The 21,639-nt window shown below is 54.6% G+C and overlaps 1 protein-coding gene across 2 annotated transcripts in view; it reads left to right on the forward strand.

The window, feature by feature from the left end:
* The window catches only part of GJC2 (gap junction protein gamma 2), a 44,858-nt gene that overhangs the window by 1,161 nt on the left and 22,058 nt on the right, over positions 1 to 21,639 (forward strand). The window contains exon 1 of one of the 2 annotated variants that reach the window (XM_026096150.2): positions 4,241 to 4,453. The exons of the other annotated variant lie outside the window; for it this stretch is intronic. The gene's annotated coding sequence lies outside the window, so the exon portion shown is untranslated. Of the gene's footprint in view, positions 1 to 4,240; positions 4,454 to 21,639 lie in introns of those variants that run through there. 2 annotated transcript variants of the gene reach the window in all.

The raw sequence follows: 21,639 nt of genomic DNA on the forward strand, positions 1-21,639 counted from the left end.
TGGCTGCGTCCCGCCTGCCTGCGTGTCTTTTGGAGGTCAGTGTAGTCTTGGGGCTCTAAGCTCCCGTTCAAGCAGGCGGACAACATGGGTTGTCCTCTCCAGGAGGAAAGCGACATTTGCGCTGTTTTCTCCTTGTCCTCATTGCTCATAAACATCAGTCCCGTGGCCTCATCGCCCGCTTCTGAGAGACGCAGGGGGACGAGTGAGCAGCGGGGAGAGGGGCTGGAGGGTTTGGTGCTTGGACGGCTGTTTGGGGCAGCATCCGCAGAGGGAAGATCTGAGAAGGAAGCGTCAGAGGGATGCTGGAGGCAGCGAGTTTTGGCCGTGGGGATTACGGAGGCAGGGACACCTCCGGGTACGGTGGCAGGTTCCCGGAGCGCAAAACCCCGTGTCAAGGCTGGAATCGGTCGCTTCCCGCGCGGCTGCGCTTGCAGCACCCATCACGCCTGTCCCGGCTCTCCTCGACGCCTCTCCAGTTGTGGGACTGCGGGTGTGTCTCTGAACCAAAAGGTTGGGCTCTTTGCTGCAAACCTGACCTCATTTTGACAGGAAAAGCAACCTGTTGAAACGCGTTTCTTTTACAGAGACCAGTTGTGCCGTGCTAGTGATGCCGCTCCCCGGAGAGGGCAGATCTGTCTTTCTAATCGCATTTGCAAAAACACCTTTCTGTGTTCATATTTTAGATATAAGCTGGCTAACGATGCGGACCGTCACTAGGAATCGTATTAGAGCAGCAGCTCCCGGTGCTCGATGCCGGGCTGGAGAGGAGCTGGGGGACGGAAGGGAGACAGCAGGCTTCAGCCATTCGATCAGACTGCAGCTATTGATTTTTTTTTTTACAAGGCAAAACAGTGTTTTTCCACCGCGTAAGTGCATCAGTCGCTCTCGAGGGAAGGCAGATCTTCTCCAGATGCTTTGCTGCTTCTCGGCAGGTCTTTGCTGTTGCATAGCTCGCTCTGGGCGCCGTACGGCATTGAAAGGTTGCTGTGTTTGAAAGCATCTCGTGTGCAAAATCACAAAACGTGGCTTAAACTCACGTTCTGCTTGGGAAAGGACGCTCCGCATGGTGTGCAAGTACGGCGTTCTCCTGTGTCATACCCGGCAGGATTTTCCAGGCAGGATGGGGCTGACCATGCAGTCCATAACGAAAATGCAATCAGTGCTGCATCCAATCCTTCCCCTGTGCTTGCTGCTAGCTCAGGACCTCTCATGAAAGCTCAGGACCGTTCATCTCCGTTCTCCATCTCCCCCGTTGTCCTCTCGCCCGTTGCATTTGTCCCATCCTCTCCCAGGTGCTCATTTCTCGTCCCCAGGTTGCCACCAGCGCCATCCCCCTCCTTGCAAAGCTCAGGCTGGCTCTGCAGCCTGCCGCGAGACGGGCTCGCGTCCAGGATCGGCTCCCCCGCGGCTCGCGCGCCCCGGGCTTCCCTCTCCGGCTCGGCAGGAGCGAAGTGAGTTCCCGCAGCACGGCTCCCCCGCGGGCACCTCCCTGCCGTGGACTGACGGCCCCGATTTCCAGCGTGGCGAAAGTCCGCTGCGGGGGAAAGTGGCACTGGGGAAGGACAAAGGGGAGCCGATCCCTGCCGGAGTGATGTCTGTCTGTCCACCTCCCGGCGGTAAATCCCAGCGGAGGAAAGGGCCTGCCCCTGGGGTCCTGCAGAGGGTCTTATGCCTTTATTAAATGCTTTGGATTGGTTGTATGAATGCTAGAAAAGGCATTTATCTGTCATATATTTGTTATTGCACCGAGCTGATAAAAAATTGAATGGATTTCGGCTCTTTCCAGATCTGCAGGGTTTCGTTCCCCAAACGCCTGAATCTGTGCAAAACTGTTGCCTTTATGCAACGAGGAAACCTCTGTCCCTAAGCCGTTGCTGTAGCGAGGCCTGGAGAGGGCTCAGTAAGGCAAAGCCCGGGAAGCCAAAAGGGGCCGTTCGCAAGCCCCCTTTGACCACCCGCGCTGGGGTCAGATGCTCCGGGTGAGAAGATCCGTGGACGGCGCTGGGGCTTTGGCTTTGACCAGCCTGGGTGCCCCGAGCACCCAAAACCAGCGGCGCGGGCTGCATCGGGGCGACGTCCTGGCCCTTAGCAGTGGACGGGACCGACCTCGGCTCCGGAGCAGAGTGAGTTGTCCCTGGCTTGGTGCTGGCTGCCGCAACGCCGGCTCTTTTCGATGCGCCTCTGATTTTCGCGATAGCAAGAGGTCACTGCCGCGTTTGCCTCGCGAAGCAGTCGGCTCCTGCCACATCCTCGGAGGGGAACTGGAAATAGTCTTGGTTTTCTTGCTGGCCCGTCGCTGGCGTTACCCAGCTTGGCTGGGAGGCTCGTGTTGCCCGCGTGCTTCTGCTGGGGACAAACTTGGGTTGAAGGGTCTCTGCTTGGAGAATGGCCGTTTTTTTCCAACCCGGAGAGCACAAAGGTCCGGAAGGACGAGCCCGTGGTGGCTTATGCAGAAGTTGTGTGCTGGGTAAGGCTGTGGTTAAAGCAACCTGCGTGCCGTTAAATGTAATCTATGGAAAAATGTATTGCAAGTCCGTCTTGGCTGAGTCTGGGCTCCTCACGTTCGTGTAGGACCTTCCCGAGAGTCGGTTCAGCAGGACAAACGGTTGCAGAAACAGATGGTTTCAGTCGATATTGCAATAAAATCCAGTCGCAAATTGGGAATCGTGGTATTTGATTTGACGCAAATTGTGCCGGGTATTTGATCCCTGGTATTGCACTGCTGCCTGCCAATAAATCATGGATCGCCACCTCCCTGGGCCCCGTTACGACTGCTGCAGCCTGAAAGCTGGCGGGAAGCTGCTGGCAGTGAGGCAATCGAGTGAAAAGCGTCTGTGGGGAGCAACGTTCCCCAAAATACCAACGTTACTATTAGCAGATGTCTCCCAGAAACACATGCTGTCGGTGTTAATGAGGTTAGTGCTGGCGGGTCCCCGTGCAGGGCGTTTGCTGGGATGCCGGAGCAGGATAAATCCGCCGGCTATGGGCTTTTCTGGCAAAAGCGCTTATTTTCTGCTCTATCCAACCTCTGCGTTTTCCCCGGGTGCTCCTACGCAGCAAACTTTTTATAGCAAAATCCCCAGCAGCTGATTTTGTGCTGGGGGAGATGAGGAGCATCCCAGGAGCCTGCAGCGGACGGGCAGGAGAAGGTGGCATCTCAGTGGGCTGCAGCCCGGTATTTAGGGAATGCTGGACTATGTCAAAAGCACCGTCTTGGCAGAAGCTGTGAGTCTGGTTGTGGCTTCGAGCCCCGAAGCCGTGACCGGGCTCATCCTGGCGGGGGATGCACTCCCGGGGATGCTCATGACTTCGTTACTCCGGGGATCAGTTTTAGGAGAGTGGAAACCGGGTCGCCGGGGGAGAATTGCTTGCTTGTTTGGTTGGTTTTTCCCCCCCACACTCTCTCTCTCACGCAGAGCATTAGTTTGCATCCGCGCAGCAGAGCGGAGACCACAGCGGGAGCAACGAGGCTAAAGTGAGGCGAGGAGATGAGCCGCGGGGATGCAGTAGCAGTGATTTGGGAATTAAAAGCAAAAAAAAAAACCCTTGTCGGGTGAAGCAGCAACGGGTGCGGGCTGAGCCTGGGGGCTGTGCCTCTCCTCGGCTGGTACGTGCCTCCGTCCCCGCGGGCGCCGCGGCCGGGCAGAGCCATCTGCGAGCCGCACTCGGCGCGGCGGCGGCTGGTACGGGCGGATGCAAGGGGCTTTTAAGCCGGGGCCGGTTTGCAAAGCGCTTGCGTTTTTCCCCCAAATACCTGCTGCGAGGAGAAGCTCTGGGTGTGGTGCTAGGTCGAAGCGATCCCTTTAAAGCACCAGGCTTTCTGCTGCTGCTATCAAGAGATTTTCTCCGCTATCGAGAAAATCTGCAGGGAAGCAAAATGCATGCAGAGCTGTGCATGCAAACGCCCCAAATGCAACATTTGCAGAGCGGGTGACGGGAGGTGAATTGAAGCGGGAAACCCTTCAAAAAGCCACGCGCGCCGCTGCAATCCTCCCCATGGGTTTTGCACGCTGATTTACGGCTCAATGCTACCACAGTTGTGTTATAATCGAGTGCAGGAGCTTGCGTGTTGCATCGCTTTGGTGCACCTGTAACAGCAACTCTCGGCTGCATTTATCACCCAAGTCCAACCCTGGTCTCCCTCGCCGCGTCTTAAGCCCCTGGGACGCATCCTATCCCCAGAGAAGAAATTCCCCCGGCCCTTTTGCGGCCGCGGCAGCAGCACAATGGCAGCATTGAGCGCCGACGCTGCCGTATGGTGCCTGGCACCGCAGCGCTGCTCGCCTGCAGCCCCCAAATAATCGCTTTTTTTTTTCTTTTTCCCCTTTTCTTTTCTTTCCCCCTTTTCCCCTGTCTGTTTCAGAGCTGCGGCCGGCCGCGCTGCGTTGCAAAGCCCTCGGGTATGCGGTGACGACCCGCCGGGCAGAGGCACCTTGTTTCCCGGCTGCAAAAGGTAGGGATGGCCTTGCTATGTCGGTACTAATCCGCAGCCCCGGAGGTGTCTCGGCCCCGGATAAAGTATCGGTCTGGGGCAAAACAGTGCCCTGCACCTCGTCCCCGTGAGCCCGGGTCACTCCTGCATCGATCCCTATAACAGAATTATGGAAGCTGTTAAAATAATCTTCTTTTCATATCTTACCTTTTTTTTTCCACGCCTATATAATGTTTTATATTAAGTATGTGCTTATGCTACAGCAATCAAGCTGCACTCTGCGCAGTCCCTTAAAACTGATCTGAAAAGCCCGACTCAGGGCTGCACGTTTGGCTTTTAACCCTTCCAGCCTGACTCGGGAACCCACTGCTGCAGTAAAGCTTCCCTCATCCCACTGCATCCTCCATCACCCAGGGCATCCTCGAAGCGGCTTTTCTTTGCAAACCCCTTCGGGGAAGGTGCCGCTCCTGCCCAGCCAGCCAGGCTCTTTCCCATCTTGTTTTTCCTAGAAAGCAGCCGGGATAAGATATGCAATTAAAAATATAGCGAGATAATAAAAGGATGCAAAGCTGACTGCCGCATCGCGGCTCTGCACAGAGGCAAGGACGCCCGTTCGCTTTAAAATCAGCAAGCGAGTTACTCTGCGCTGTCTCACGTTGTGGCAGTATTGATTATAATTATGATATATATCCAGCACGGGCACAGCGAGGTTTGCCCGTTTCCCGAAATGCCGTTGGATGCCGCGTAATCCCGGGCTGTGGGCTCAGGGCTTGCTCTGTTTTTTGGGTTTTTTTTTTTTTTAATTTTCAAAGAAACTGGGATAAGCGTGGAGCAAAACCCAAGCGGGTCGTTGCTTTGCTTTTCACAGCAGGTCACAACAGCGCGTCTCGGCGATGTTCAGCCACCCAGGAAGAGTCGCTTAAGTCAGTGCATAGAGCTGAAACGCTTACGGGAAACAGCTTATAGAGAAAGGCAGCGCTTCTCGAGGTTTTGGTACCGGTCTCAGACCACTCGTGCTTTCTGGTCTCAGCGTTTTGTGTTTATTCCCATTGCCCGAAACGCGTGAAATGTAGCCTGGGGCTTGGCCAGGGGGTTAAACGCCCACACGGTCCAGGAGAGAGGAGAGAAGAGTGATGCAAAACTCAAGCAGGAGGAAAAGAGAAGGGAACAGAGGGGGGAAAAAATCCCAATTACCCAATTTGTTTCACAGCCTTGGTCTCCGCTACGGCAGGAGAAGGCATTTGCTCTCCTGGTTTGCCCAAAATCGGGGGGGTCCGTGTGGGCTCTGCCCGCTGCCTCAACCCGACGGATGCTTCCGTGCCGGCCGGCGCTCGGGGTTGCCAGCGCCTATCGCTAGGGCTGCGACGTTGGGCGTTTGCAGCCGTCTTTCTGGCTCTTTGAGCGTTCGCGGCGTCTCACTGCCTGCCCCAGCGCTGCTGGCGAGCCTCAAAGGTTGGAGGAGAAACATCCCATCCCTTGGGTGGGTTTCCTTCTGCTCCTCTTTTCCTTATTTTCAGCCCTAAACCCTTAGGCTTTGGGGGAAACAGTTTGATTTCTACTAAGCGTTGCTCTTAGCTGCGGAAAGCAGCATCAGCTTTTTGGTTTTTCTGCCCTTTTGGGGCTTTTTGCAAAAAGAGCAGGGGGAAAAAAAAGGGGGAGAAATCCCGTGCATGCCGTGGGGAAGGCAGGCAGGCAGCGTGTGCCCAGCGTTTGCTCCCGGCTCCGACTTCCCGAGCCCTGCGGGCGCCGGGGACAGCGTCGCCGTCCCTCAGGAAGCTTCCCCGGCTGAGGTCTCCACGTCACCGTCCGTCGGCTCGGGTAGCGGGACGCGGGAGCGATCCGAGGGGTGGGAGGAGACGGAGGCGCTGGGATCGCCACCGGAGAGGGCAGGGAAGGGGGAATAGCGCCCCGGCTGCCTCTCGCCTTGCAGCGCCGGAGCCGGGAGCATGGGACGGTTTTGCAAAGGACCAAGTCCAGCGCTTCTCCGTATGTTGATTTTTTTTTTTTTCCTATTTAATTTTTTCTTGTTTTATTTTTAGACCTTGCAGGCCGGTTTTAGCTTGGCAGCTGCCTCCCTCCGCTCACGCATTTCGCTCTTCGCTTTCCGCCTTTTCTCCATCGCACGGGCCGGGGACGGATTTGCCCCGACCTCAGCTGCTCCCCAAGTCCAGCTCCCGTCGCCGTTCAGGTTTTGGGCTCCCACACGCAGGCAGTTTGGGATTGAGCCAAAATGTCCTGGATTAAGCGTTTTAACTTTTTCCTGATGCAATTCCCCGTGGCAGGGTGGTCGAATGCCTCTGATGGGGGGCCGAGAGGCAGAGAAGCAGCAGGAGCAGAAAGCAGACGTCCGATTTGGGTTTGTTTGGGTTTTTTTTTATATGCCGTCTCCGTGATGATCTGCAGGAGGCAGCTCTGGGGGGGCTTCGCCTTCGTCCCCCAGCCCCTCCGTCCCCACAAGCCACCTTCTAGGCACCCGCGCGGCCCCTCCGAGCCGCGGCACGCTCAGGGCTTTGCCACCCATCAGCAGAGACGGGGCCTCCTGCTTTCCAACCTCGGTGGCCTTTGCAGCAGCTTGAGCCTTTGCTCCTTGGCGTCCCCAGAGCGGATATGGAAAATGGACTCTAACCCTTCCTTGCCCCCCGCGTGCAGCTTTGCGGCATATTTGGTGACTCCTTTTATACCTCTCTTTGGTCGTCTTTGGGTTAGACAACCCTAATCCTTCCCTCTGTCGCTTGGGATGCGTTCGCTAGATCTGCGCTTGGAGCCCTCCCTTGTCTTGCCTTTGTAGATGAACGTGTGTTTTTAAAGCAAAGTGGGATTCAGAAGTGTTTTGCAGCCTTCCACCTAAATGGTGGGAAAATTCTCTCCAGACACCGGTAGTTGTGGAACGATCTTCATTGTAATGGACAAAGCCACAGCAATTTTTTTTGCTCTGCAAAGTGCTTTCTTTTGTAGCATCAGCTTAAGCTTTATATGTCTGTGCATCAAGGATTGATCTCAAAAGACCGAGAGTGGCCAGAGATCAGAGCCCGGCCGAGCTCATCCCAGCAGAACATGTAGTTGGTGCCTCCAACCCATGGACAAAAGGTCCATTGACCTTTACGTTCTCTATAATTTGTAATAACACCCAAGGATGTAGGTGCACTTTCATCTTTGCCTCTCAAAGCGCCTCGCAAAGGGTGTCTTCTCTCCTGTGCAGCTGGGGAAACTGAGGCACCAAGCAGGGACGTGGCTTGACAACATCACCATGGGGCAGCAGCTGAACCTGCTCCCTGGTGGCCTTGTCTTCTAGGCCAACCTGCCTCCTTTGAAAGAAAACTCTATCAGCTACCGAACACATAGCTTCCTCTAGTGATGGGATCTCCTTCTATCCAATCTGTGTTCCCAGTTAATATCTGCAGGTCCTTAGATGGATCTAGTTTAGAGATGCTGTTGTCTTTCCATGGAGTATGGTTTCCTCCTCATTAAAAACTTACTGTCTTTCCTCTGTTTGATGGGAGTTGGCTTGTGCTGACCTCAGCACCATCCCTCTCATCTCCGGGTCGCTGCTATGGTCACAGTGAACTTGACTACAGCCAGTGTTTGTCCAGCTGGACCCCCTGAGAGCGAAGCTGGAAGGATCCTCCTGAGACCACCTGGGCCATACTGTGCCCCGGACAGGACCAACTCACCCCGAACCGGCAGCAGATGTTGCCTGGTTGGCTCTGCAGGGTCAAGAGGTGCAGAGAGCAGGTTATTCCCTCCCCTTCATCTGCAGCCGCCCACGGTACCTTGTCACCAATGTGTCATGGGTCGCTGGGCCTCTGTGCATGATAGAGATGCGTTTATCTCCCAGGCTTGGGGCTCCATCTTCTCCCAACCCAAAGTGCCCTTTGCTGGTGCTGAAGGGCCCTTCCCAGAGGATCGCTGAGAAAATGCTCCTGGGGTTTTCTTGGCACAGGAGCAAACCCCAGATCTCAGGGAGCGGCATGTGGGCTGTGCTGGCGGAGCAGGTGGACAGTACGTCCTGCTCCAGCCTCGGCCTCATGGGAAGTGGCGATGGTGGCTGTCCAGCAACCTGCGTCTGGCCAGCGTCTGCAAGGAGCCAGGTGGCTTGCAGCCACCATGCAAAGGACAGGGCTGTGGAGCTGGCACGGGGTGGTCCCCAGCTCTGACGTTAGTGGCCCGGGCTGGAGACCCTCATCTATCATTGTACCAAGTGCAGGAGCTTGGCTTAGCAAGTGTATTTAAGCCGTGCTTAATAGGAGAGAGCCGTGCCATTGGAAACACGGATGTCCCCACTCTTCTGGCAGGAGGGACAAGCAGATGCCCCAATCTCCAAACCAGAGGGGAGCAAAAGAGCCGTCTGAGTTTCAGGAGCCAGAGGCGCTTTCTCCTCTAGCCCAAACTACTTGGAAATGCCACAGGAGGGCAATCTGTCCTCCATCAAAACCCTCCTTAGAAAGCGCCCTTCTGCTAAGCTGTTGAAGGAAAGGCAATTTAACCTGGCTGCAGTGAGTCATGGGTGGGAACGGGGGAAAGGGGCACATTAATCATGGGGAAGCCATGCCTTTGACTCCTGCAAGCTCTCAGAGCTACTGCTGAGACAATTCTTGGATGTCTTCCAGGAGCAAAATACCAGGAGATTTTTTTCAATGTATGTAATAAGGAAACCCCTCCATCATCTGTCATGTGTTGCGGAGGTGGACTATTGAATATGGCATGTGCTGATGGTCTCTGCTCCTTTCGGCTTCACTGGAGAGATATATTTCTGCAGGGCCCAGCCTTGCAGCAGACTGATTTTTCTTTAATTTATGGCTTGTTTAGAGTTCTTCCACCCAAGGTTCATCCAACCAGCACAAGGTTCATCTTCAACACTGCTCAGCTCCCTTTGACCCTGTCCGTTGCTTGGAGATCTTGGTGACCAGCCACAGAAACCACTGTTGTTTCTGCTCCCTGCTGCCAGAGGGCCGGTGTTGTTTTTGGCACTGTGGGGTGTCCCGTCTGCTCTCTGGCTGCCTCCTCGGAGGTGGGACCCCAGGGCTGCCTGCCAGCCCCGTGTCCCTACCTCCAAGGCCCTGGGCTGTCCCTAAGGCACGAGGTGGCTTTGTGTAGGCAGCCAAAGCCCCTAAGCAAGGTCTCAGAAGAGATCCTCAGAGCTTCAGCCCCTCTTCTGAGGTCCCTCTTCTCGCTTGCCCTGGGGGCAGAGAAGCCCCCTGGGGAGGTCGCAAAATTGTCCCAGCCCCCAGGATGGGTGCAAAGAAGGTGTGAGAGACATTAGGTAGGGGGGATTGATGGGGATCTTGAGGGTTAATTGTGGAAACTCGGGGTAACTGAAGTCAAAGGGACATTAGGAGGTGTCAGAGCAGGGCCACCTTTGACATTAGATGAGGTTGCTCAGGGCCCTGTCCAGTCAAGTTTCAGTATCTCCAGGGATGGAGATCCCACCAACTCCCTGAGGCCCTGTGCTGGTGTCTGACCTCTCTCATGGAGAAGACTTTATATCCACTTGGAATTTCCTTGGGTGCAACTTGTGTCCATGTCTCTTGTCCTCTCACTGCACACCCTTGAGAAGAGTCTGTGTTCACCTTCTCTATAACATCCCATAAAGTAATTGCAGACACCAGTAAGATCTTCCCCTTCCCTTCTCCAGGCTGAGCAGACCCAGTTCTCTCATCCTCTCCTTGCATGTCCCACTCTCCAGCCCATGACCATTCTGGAGGCCTCCACATCACAGAATCATAGAAGGGTTGAGGTTGGAAGGGACCTCTGGAGATCATCTAGTCCAGCCCCCTCCATTCAGTTCAAGCAGGGTCACCTAGAGCATGATGCCCATGATTGTGTCCAGATGTTTTCTGAACAGCTCCAAGGAAGGAGACTCCACAACCTCTCTGGGCAACCTGTGACAGTGCTCAGTCACCCTCACAGGAAAGAAGTTTTTCTTCATGCTCAGACGGAGCTTCCTGTGTTTCAGTTTGTGCCCACTGCATCTCATCCTGTCGCTGGGCACCACTGAGAAGAGTCTGGCCCCACCCGCTTGACACCCTCCCTTCAGATACTCATACGGATTGATAAGATCCCCTCTCAGCCTCCTCTTCCCTAGGCTGAGCAGGCCCAGCTCTCTCAGCCTCTCCTCATATGAGAGATGCTGCAGTCCCTTCATCATTTTTGGGGCCCTTTGCTGGACTCTCTCCAGCAGGTCCATGTCTCTCTTGTGTTGGGGAGCCCAGCACTGGACACAGCACTCCAGGCGTGGCCTCCCCAGGGCTGAGTAGAGGGGCAGGATCACCTCCCTCGACCTGCTGGTGATGCTCTGCCTGATGCAGCCCAGGATACCATTGGCCTTGGCCACGAGGGCACGTTGCTGGCCCATGGTCAACTTGTTGTCCATCAGGACCCCCAGGTCCTTCTCCGCAGAGCTGCTTTCCAGCAGGTCACATGACCCACTCCGGACCTTTCTTATACTGGGGAGCCCCAAACTGGGCACAGGATCCAGATGTGGTCTCACAAGGGCAGAACACAGGGGGTAACCACTGCCCTTGCCCCCCCGGTTACTCTTGCTAGGGCAGCCCAGCACTTGGTGGCTTTCTTTCCTGCAAGGCCACACTGCTGACTCCTGTCCAGCTTGTCCCCCCAGGACTCCCGATCCTTTCCAGCAGAGCTGCTGTCTAGCCAGTCGCTCCCAGGCTGTCCTGTGGCATGGAGTTATTCCACGTGAGGTGCAGGACTCTGCCTTTACCTCCACTGAACTTCATGAGGTTCCTGCTGGACCCTTACTCCAGCCTGTTGAGGTTCCTCTGAATAGCAGGGCGTATCGACCGCTCCCCCTCAACCGGGCTGCCCACGAACTTGCTGACAGCCCTCTCTGTCCCATCATCCAGGTCATGAACAAAGACACTGAGCAGCATTGGCCCCAGCAGTTATCTCCGAGGGACTCCGCTCACCGGATGGTGTCCCCACCCAGGGGACAAGCACAAGCCCTGGCAGCACCAGGAGATGCTCGGGGGTGGCAGGGCAGAGCTGAGGGCTGGGAGCAGCAGGAGCTGCTCCATGGTGTTGGGGTAACGAGGCTTTACTTTTTGGGTCAGTTCCTCACAGCATCCCCGTTTTGCTGGGAAAAGGCCCATTTTGACACGGGGAAGGCTGAGGGACCTCGGCATATCCCGAGGCTACGATTTTGCTTTGCGCCGTTATTTTTGATTGTGACTTTTAATACCCTCTTAAACACACACTTAGCCTGGAGATTTACAAGCGTCTGCTTTGTGCAAAAGCGTCTTTCAAACACGAGGTCGAAGCCAGGAAGGGCGCGAGCTGGAGCTGGCGTGCGGGAGGTTAGTGCGCTCTTCCATCCCGGAGAGAAATAAACAGCTGAAGCGGAGGAACAAGGCCCGGAAACCGCAGCTCATCCCGCCCGGCTGCGTGGCCCGACCACGAGGCCGGAGCAGCGGACTCCGCTCCTGCCTGGCTCCAGCAAGCTCCCGTTTCCTTCCCAGCAGCTCCTTCCCAGGAGGGCTGGGAAGAGCCTCCCTCTGCTTCCTTCCCCCTTGGCGGCTTGCAGCGGTGTCCAGGCTTTCCGTGGGCACGGTGAGAGCCGAGGGAGCACCAGAGCTGGGTTTCCCGCAGCCAGAGCAAGCCCTCGAGCTGCTGGGCTGAGAGGGACGCTCCCATCCCTCACCGTGGGCTTGGAGGACAGAAGCTTTGAAGGCCATGAGAGCATCCGAGTCCTGCTTTAGGTGCCTAAATCCTTGGTCAGTCTGGCCCTTTGGGTTGGTGCAGGGAGAATCCAACCCAAAACCCAACGTGAACTTCCCCATCGGTTTCAGCCGGAGCTGGGAAGCCCTGGGAAAACGCCCTGCCGGTGCAGCCACACATCTCTCCTTTGGAAACCTGATGCCGGTTCAAAAGTGAGCATGAGCCAAATTCCTTCAGGCACATTTTTATCATCCTTTTTTGTTTTTTTCCCCGACGGGGACAATGGTGTTGCTCGCTGCTCGGCCCAGCCGTTTCCTCCGCGCTCGCAGACAGAAATAGTTAACGGAGTTTACTACAAAGTTAAATGTCCTCGTTTCCTTTCATGGACAGCCGGCTCCCCCGCCTGCCTCCCCCCTGCCCCGGCTCTTCCAGCACTCCCAAACTGCTGCTGGGAGCCTTTGGGAGGAGTAGCTGTGTAGTGACATGCTGCAAGAGCAGATGTTTTCTTGCACACGCTGGCATGTGTATCAGTGACCCGGTGACCCGTGCAAGCGCTGCCGTGTCCGCAGGGCTTTCTGCAGCTTCAGCCTTTGCTCTTGCGGTTTGCATGGTCGGAGCACCTCGTGGCTCCACCAAAGATGCGAGCCCTGCCGCGCTGCACACACAGCCCTGGCTCTGCAGAGTTTCAAGTCAAAACAGCTAAGCTAATAAAAAGAGGAGGGTAGAAACGAGGGAGAGAAAGGAAAGACGACACCGTGGGCACTGCAAGGCATTCCTCAGTGTAGGAGCTCCTCATTCCTTAGTAGGGTTTCTCTAGAGTTTACGATGCTGATCTTGGCTCCAGTGGATCTGCAGCTGAGAGCATCAGCCCCGACGTCTGGGTCCCCTGGGCCTGCCCACACAGAGAGCAGGTCGCTGGCCTCCCATGCACGGCCTCGGGTTTGATACCACCCTTCCTTGCAGTGTGCTTGGAGACCTCTGGGGCCAGCTGTTGGCATGGGTGAAGAGCAGGTCCTCTGAGGACCCAGGGCTCCATGGACTGCATTGTCTGGGCTTCATTGACCATAACCAGGGTGGGACACCCGGGGTGGATCCAGTTGCCCACAAGTAGGTGTCTAGAGCCATCCAAGATGCTGCAGGCATCTGCGATGTCTGCATGGGAGACAGCCACCTTCTACAGTGGCAGCTGGAGGTCAGGCAGGACCCCCCACAGTCAACGTCATGCTGCGATGTCTCCATTTGGGCCACTAAATCCCACCTTGCCTCCATGCAGACACCTCAGATGCTTTAACCTGCAAGCTCAGTCATCCCCGTAGTGACCTCCCCACCACGGCCGTTGTGATGGACACTGCTTCCCTGGCCTGGGTGCATGTGGCCATCAGGCCCATTTCCACAATCATTACCATCACATGGACCTTCCTTAGAAAGGAAGCAAATGCCTCTCCTCCGGAATAATTATCCCAGGCGGAGATATTTCGGTTCTACTCCATCTGAGCCCGCGACACGTTTTGCAAACTGCCACAATCCATTACGTTCGCTGCGCCAGGGCGCCGAGGATGCTGCAAAGGCTGCTCGCTCCCGAAGTCCTGCAGCTCCGCAGGGCCCTGCCAGCAGTCAGGGCTCGCGGCCAGGGCACAAAGGCACACAGCGATACGGTGCCCGGGGGTGGCTGCTCTGCCCTCATGTAGCGACTTCTCCAAGGGCACCCGCAGGAACGGGCCGGACGTGCGAGGCTCTGCTTCAATGAGGCTTTGTTGAGTTAAAACAAGGCGTTTTGCTTGGATTGGCTCCGGCGGGAGGTAGTCGCTGTCAGGCCACGCGCTCGGACAAGGCTTTTTTAAAGCCGCAGGGCAGGGGGAGAGCGAGCGGAAGCGCGTGGGTGTGAGCTGGGGTGAACCAGGTGCACGGGAGGACACGCGCCGGCAGCAGTGCATGGTCTCTCCTTGCGTGCCGGCTGTGAGTCATTGCTGCTCTACCAGCGTTGGGCGAGAAGGTCTTTATTTGAGAGCCCTAAGCTTGGTCCCAGTCTGATTTACCAGACCCAGAGGTCTGCGGGGGACTGACTCAACAGGGCTTGGTGGGAAACGCTGGCTCGGTTGAACATGAGACTTTCCACCACCCTGGCCAGGGCAGCAAGACCTGACTCGCGTCCCCGCACTGCCAGCGTTGCTCAACCACTGCAGGCGGAGACATGAGACATTCGAGAGGGCATTCAAAATCCCACCGAACTTCCCTGGCGGGGTGAGATCGACTACGTATCGCCGTTATTTTTGGAGATGGAGGGGACTGGTGTTTCCTTTTCTTTCACCCCTGCCTGGGAGATGGCTCTGCGGTGATTTCAGAGCGTCGTCGTTCTTGGCATCACCCCCAGGTCAGAAGTGGGTCTGAGGTTTTTCCTGCTGTTCGGTGTTGAGTCAAATGGGACCTACAGCGAGGAGGCCAAAGCTCGGTCTGGATCGCAGCGCAGGGACGAATCCACATGGTGAGCTTCCCCAGACCGTCCTTTCCTTGGTTCTTGGGCTTGCTGCAGGATCAGACTGATGCATTTCCTACCATTGGGTTGGATAAGGCTTTGGTGGCCAGCGAGGGAGGACGGGACTGCCTGGTGAGTGCATGATGCGAGCAAAGCAGTTGCCGATTTGAACTTGATTTGTAGCTTTGATTTGTTGATTTGTGATCCAAGGACACCCTTGGAAAGGTTTTGGTCTCCTGTTTTGGTCCTTTAGATCAATGCATGAACTGTGGTCTCTGGATCCCGGGAAGGGGGGGGGGGCAGTGGATTACTTCTGAGGAGCCTGCAGGCAGTTCGTTTGCTAGAGAAGCTTATTTGTAGCTGTTATTGTACGGACAGTTGAAATGCCGCTGGAAAACAGGCGTACACAGATGAAGAAGGGCCAAAGTCCCCTGATCCTCGGGACCGGAGAGGCCAGAGGAGCAGCAGGGGAAAACAGAAGGCTTTCTGTAAGAGATGTCGTGTCTACACCAAGTGCATGAGGGGTTTCACACGCCTGCGAGGACGCGTGTGGGTGTGGAACGAATTTAATCCTCCATGAGCAGAGCAGGCTTAGGGATCTCAAGGCGGGAGGAAGGGGAGGGAACGCTCTTCCAAGCAGCTGTATTGCTGCAGGCTTTCGAACTGCATTTTTTCTCTTTCTCCCAAATCTCCTGGTCTCAGAAACTCCTGGCAGACCGCTGCACCCTTTCAGCCATTCCTTTTTCCAGGGAATTTTAACAGCAGTCCTAGCGGGGACGAACTCCGATGTATGATTTATGTGGAGCATTTTATGGTGTTTATGTTGGCAGGCAGTCGTTTATCTACAGCTTGAAATGTTCACTGAACCCTCTTATCGCTGGCGTTTAAAAACAACGGAGCGCTGATGAAAGGCGTGTGCTAACTGAAAAAGCTTGATTTAGGGCCCGGGCTGCGCCATGGTGACTCAGGGACCCGTGCTAAATTCCCAGTGCCTGTACTGGTCGGAGAGGTTGCTGCAGCCTTAAGTTCCCCATCTCCGAAGGAAAGCAAGAGGGTCTTTCCCACCAGGGTGGTGGGTTCACCTGGCTTTAGCCACTGCGCTGAGAAAGCCACTCTCTGGTTCTGCCAAGTCTTGGGTCTCGTCATCCTTCAGCTCTGGCTGCAGTTAGGACAGGCTGAATTACCTGTTGCTCTCCGTAGGCTGAAGCCTGAGCTGCTGCACTGACTTCGTTGCAGAAAGCCACCGGCTCGCTGCAGCAGGAGCCAGGAGAGGGGGTTAACTTCCCTTCTCACTCACAGCAGTGAATCATTCTTGCCAAGCCAGGCCTTGATGTCTGTGGCTCTCTTCCACACTCAGAGCCTTCTTGGCTTGGCAGAACAAAATGATCAGCAGATGCGAAAGGCCCTGGCTTAGGGAACCTCCAAAAGTGATTTCTTAAATGTGCTTTTTTAGGACCCAAATCAACTTATCCATGCACTCAAATACAGGGGGAGTACTGTATGCTATTGGTAAAAACACAGCTCTTCTCCATTTTCATCCTTCCTCTGCTTGTGACCTTGCTAGGATCTCTGTGGTAACAAACGTTTTCCTAAAATCAGCAACTTTACTGAGATCCCATGAACATCCGCGGGATTTGGAGTAATTTAATCTCACAAACATCTTACAAAACATCCTCCTGCCCTTCTCTTTCCAGTTCCATAAATCAACATCACAAAAGGCTTTTTGGCAGTGTCTGAGCTTGCAAACCGTACCTTAAAGGGGATCGCAGCTCGGGATGACTGTTGGAGCATGGTGTCAGACCTTGTCTAGGTGGGACTTCTGGGGCCAGGAGAGCCAGAGGCTGGGCAGAAACAGCACAAGCAGCCCTGCCCCGAGGTCCCTGAGGTGCAGGAGCTGCTGAAGGGCAAGATTATCCCGCTCCCGTTAGTCCTGCAGCAGCGCTGAACTGGCCTCGTGTTCTTCAGTGTGAACACTGAGAATATGCAACTTTTTCAGGTTCCTTATGCAACGTAACGAAGCAATTTACCCCATCTGCCATCAGAAGCCTACTGTATGACCAGTTCTTGCCCCCTCTGTGTCCCTCCATCCTCTTCCAGTGTCATGGATGCTAAGGAAAAGTGGGTGCACAGTGAGGTGCAAGCAGCACCTCTGTGTATTTTTAAGGACAGCTAAAAATGTAAGCTTGCAGGAAGGAGTTGCAGAAGAATGTCACAGTGATGAATATGGTATTTTTTTCTCTTCTGCCATTGTAAATAATAGACCTAAACAAGCTCTTCCCACCCTGGAGTCTCCGAATGATGCTCAGTGGTGGTAAAAAGTCCAAATGCACCATTTGGAATAGCAAAGAAAGCAAGGAAAAAAGCAAGATGCGTCAGTTCATAAGAGTGTGAATCCCAAGGGTGGCTACCTCTCGCACTCCGAATGCATCTGGTCCTCTGGCCCCTGAAAGCATGTAGTAAAATTTAGTGATGTGCAGGGAAGAGCTAGCAACTGACCCAAACTGCTTCCATGTTATTCCACAAGGAAATCTTCCAAGGGTGGGCTTCACCCTGACTTGTTTTAGAGCAACACCAAGGTCTCCACCTGAGCAGGCCCCCAGGGCCCTTTGCAGTCACTGGGGAGAAGCTGCTGTCTGGGGAAATGATTTTCGGATGAGGCTGACCCTGCAGCTCGGTCTGCTTGCCCACATGCAGATGTCTCGTGCCACTTGAGATGCCTTGGGCTACCTGCACGGGCTTGGCAGGAGAAGCACAGCACTGCTAGGAGAACCATGTCCCGGACCAGCACTTGGAAGCCAGGCGGATGTTTAGCTCATCTCCCAGGTGGTTGAGCACCTAAGTTTAGGTGACAGAATCCCACCCAAGTGTCCTAAAAATGATCTTGGTGGGGAGCAATGAGAGGTCGCTCATTCCTTGTCCCTCTATGGTGGCACCTTGCAAAACACCGTGCCTGGGAGGGGAGCTGGGTCTGGATGGCACCCAGAGCAGTGGTGCATTTCCCCCCTCAATTGATGGACCATCTCCATGGGACAGGAGCACGGTCAGGGTTTGGGGCAGACGCTCCAGTGCAAAAAGCCTTCCCTTCCTGGCTATCAAACCACTCTTTCCTCTTTTCCTTTTGAGGAGAAGCCACCATGCTGGATGTGGTCCTGCCTCCAGCTCTCCTCACCACCCTGTCACCTACCCCAGAAATCCTTTTCCTCCAGAAACATCCATGGGGAATCGCTCCCCTCCCAGGCAAAAGGGCAGTTTATTCCAGACCACTTGATCTGGAAAGATCCTGACTTGCTTTACGCTGTTGTGTCCTACTAGAGAGAGCGTGAGAGAAGGCTGCAGGCAGATCGGCAGCACATCTGCATGCCTGCAATCTAGAAACGCGTAATAGGTACTCAAGCAAATTTGATTTAAACTGGTTTATGGAAGGAGGCAGCCTTCTGCTTAAGGAGGTTTTGGTCTTCCTAAGCCTGCCTTGCAGCACACAGATTTTTGAACAAAAACACTGCTGCTACTGGCAGTAAAACCTTGGCTGGCATTTGTTAACCTCTATTAACCTGTGGCCCGTGCTAATGTGCTGGGGCAGAAACTGGCCTTACAGTAGGAGAGTCCACCCCGCCGTTAGTCCTTGTAATGGGAAGCTTCCAAGAAAGAGGCCAAAACAAATATTTGTGGCAAAGGCAGGGGTTGTCTGAAGGGAGGAGCCGGCTGCCGAAACGCTCCTGTCACTGGGCAGGAGGTGACATCACCCGGATTCCTTCGTCGAGGAATGCGGGATTTGCCGTCTTCCCTGCCAGTAATTGCTTTTCAAAAACAGACCTGCCCAAGGATGCACGTTCCACTGGCCCCTTCCACAGCAGAGCAGAGGCGCCTGGTGTTGCCCCGTTCCCACACCTCTGCCAGAGCGTTAATGGGGCCGTTGCACGGCTAGGCATGAAAATGAGGAAACTGGTCATTCCCAAAACCGAGGTAAAAGCATACTAAATTCCAAAAGTGGGGGCTATCCACAAATCCAGGCAGGAAGACTGGAGCTTGCAGGGCAGGAGATGATTTTTTCTCAGGATTAGCCAGGACGGGGCAGCTGGTGGCCCGAGTATGTGCATGGACTTTTCCACCATGCAGACTCTGCTGGGAGCTGCAAGAGGAAACTATCTGCACTGCACTGTGATGGCCCCATTTCTTGGTGCTGTGAAGCCCATGAACCACATCACGCATTTTTGAATGCAGGTTCTCAGCGTGATGACTGAGATAGACACACTCATATGTAGAGTATTCCTTCTAGCCAGCCTGTATCTCTCTTAGCCCAATAGGGCCCCTCAGGACAAAGCCGTAATTCGCCCTCCATGCAGCCCTTGGCTTGTCTCTGGGGTTGAGACCCCCCACATCCCATCTCCAGGCCCCTCAGCTTATCGCCTCCACCCTTCGCTCTGCATTGAATTCCAGTTTCAGCAAACACCACTGGAAAGTAATAACAGCCGCTAATGTTCGTATGTCATCAGCACTTCCACCAGCCTTGACGACAGTAGAGGGGTCAGTTCCTGTGGGATGGAGGCTGTTGCCGTCATTTCAATAGCTGGAACTAGGTGTAGTTGAACTGCCCACGTTATTAGTCCAGCAGGGTGATAGAGTGGCTGGAAAGGCTCAAAGGTTTTTGCTCTCAATGCCTGAAAGAGGATGGCTGGCAGGAAATGAAAGCGGCCTTCTCCAAGGCAGGGATGGTTCTGCTCCTGCACTGATTCTTTAATTTTCCATCAAGTTTTGGAAATTCTTGGCTATTACAAATGGACAATTAAAGCAAGAGCAGAAAAGAAGGGCTCCAGCCAAAGGAGAAAAACCACTTGGTCAGCTGAATTTTCAGAGCGCAGGTGGAGCGAGGATGTTTGGGTGGAGAGCAGCACAGAGAGGCCGTGCGGGCGGCTGGATCTGCCGTCCCAGGCACGGCGAGATGCGGCATTAGGTGCCCTGGGAGAGGGAGAACATGGCAGGGGTCAGGATGAGATGCGCAGAGGGGAGGATAAGTGGAAGATGTGAGAGGAGGGCTATCTGAGGCAGGCGGCAGGGTGTCCCTTACTAGAGCTTGTGTGTGGGGCCTGCTGAATTTTGGGTCCTCTCTGGAGCTTGTGTTCACCCAGCGGTATAGACAAAGCCAGAGAGGACCCTGGGCTCACAGAAGGGCAATGCAATGACATTTGTCAAGGACAGAGACAGGAGAAGACACATATCCAAGTGGGAGGCAATGGCTGGGTCAAGACCCACATGGGACAGAGTGGCAGTGCCAGGGGACAGTCCCATCATGGGACCTCCTGGGCTTGGTTTCAGTATGACCTCCCACCAGGCAAGTCCCTTTCCTCACCATGGCTCTACCACCCTCCATCGTGGGCTCTGTCTTGTGCCAGTGGTTGGGGCTCTTGGCACAGCACCAGCCAGAGCAAAGCTCCCGCTTGGAGAGCCAGTGAAAAGGGCACCACATCTGCACGTGATCTCAGGCCAGTCCCCTGACATCTGTCCTGAGTGATGCTGGGGTTTCCTTACAAGCGGGATGGCTGGGGCAGAAGATGCGTGGGGTGTTTGTAGGCGACACGTAAGGACCCCACTAAAATGTCAGGAGAAATCAGCATCTGTGGGGAGAGGCCGGATACCCATGGCATGGCCAGCAGATTATGTCCTCTCTTAGAGCACAAGTCCTACAAGACCCTTGCTGCTTGAGAGAGGTCAGACACTTCTATTTCACTTGCACTGCTGCCTTTGGCAGAGGTGAAAATGCAGTTGTTCTGGTCATTTCTGCCTGCAGTTGGCCTGGAGACAGCGGACAGCTGCTGGAGCAGCACAGATGTTGGCTCTAGAGTGTTGAGGTGAATCCTCCCAGGCTTCCTGAGGGCCGAAAGGACCCAAGGAGCAGCCAGGGAAAAGGAGGATGATGGATGAAGATCTGCATTTGAAGGATGCAAGAGAAACATTTGGCACAAAGTGGCATGGAGATGGTAGAGGAAAGGTGAGCTTGGCTAACGGCTCAGACATAAGTCACCAGTGGGTCCATGTGCCAACCACAAAACGAGGCTCTATCCCAACTGAATGAGCATCCTGTCAGACCTAGGGGAAAATCAGTGCTATCCACTAGTGAAACTTGCCAAGCTCTTGTATGGGCAGCAAATCTACTGCCAGGAGAGGAGGAAGAAGGAAAATGAACTCGGGAGACTAGCCTATGCCTCTGTTTTCCTTATCTATAAATTGGGATAGTATTCTGTAGTATTCCTTTTTATTAAAATATGGAGGCTTCACTCGGCCCTGGCTGTAGAGGATATTGAACTCCTCTGGATGGCTTTGGAGGAACTGTTGCATGCCCGAATCACTGAACACAGCCCCGCACGCCCCAATGTAGGGCAGTGGATGGAGGAGAAAGCTCCCAGGCTCTGTATTCATCACTGCTCAGTGCCTCGGGTACCACCAGTTGACTCTGCTCCACTGGCTCCACGTCCTCACAGCCCTACGTGTGGCCCACAGGGCTCTACCTTGTCCATCCATGTGCAGATTGTCCCATTTTATAGCAATGTTACAGAACATAAGGTGGATTTTGGTTCACATCCCTCAAGTGAAGGGCAGGGATTTCTGTTATTACTTCTTAATCTTCCCCAGACATACAGATTGCGCTGCGGTTTCTTATTAACTTTTGTCTGGAAGCTAAAGGGAGGATGCCTTGGAAAGGAAATGAGGGAAAGAAGCAGAGTTGGAAAGAGTGCATTTTTAAGAAGAGCCTCTCACAGCTTCATCGTCTTTCCTCAGCTTTTGCCTATGGCCAGACCACTGGTTGCAGCTATTCTGTACAAAAAATTTACAGGGGTTTTCCTGTGATACCAAAGTGTCCATCAGTCTTCAGAGAGTGGGCTGGGTACCCAGCTAGTGAACATTGCCAGAGCCCTGAGGAAGAGGATGATCAACCAGCAGCAAACTTAGATGCACCCCAGCAGCTGCTGTAGGTCTAGCTGAGACCCCGACTTGGCATCTCTAGGGGATGTTTATAGCAAAGTGAAGGAGGATCAGAGCATTTTATTTTGCACTCTTTTTGCTTTGC

Source organism: Dromaius novaehollandiae, chromosome 2, assembly GCF_036370855.1.
Source record: "Dromaius novaehollandiae isolate bDroNov1 chromosome 2, bDroNov1.hap1, whole genome shotgun sequence".
In the NCBI taxonomy this organism is placed as follows: domain Eukaryota; kingdom Metazoa; phylum Chordata; class Aves; order Casuariiformes; family Dromaiidae; genus Dromaius; species Dromaius novaehollandiae.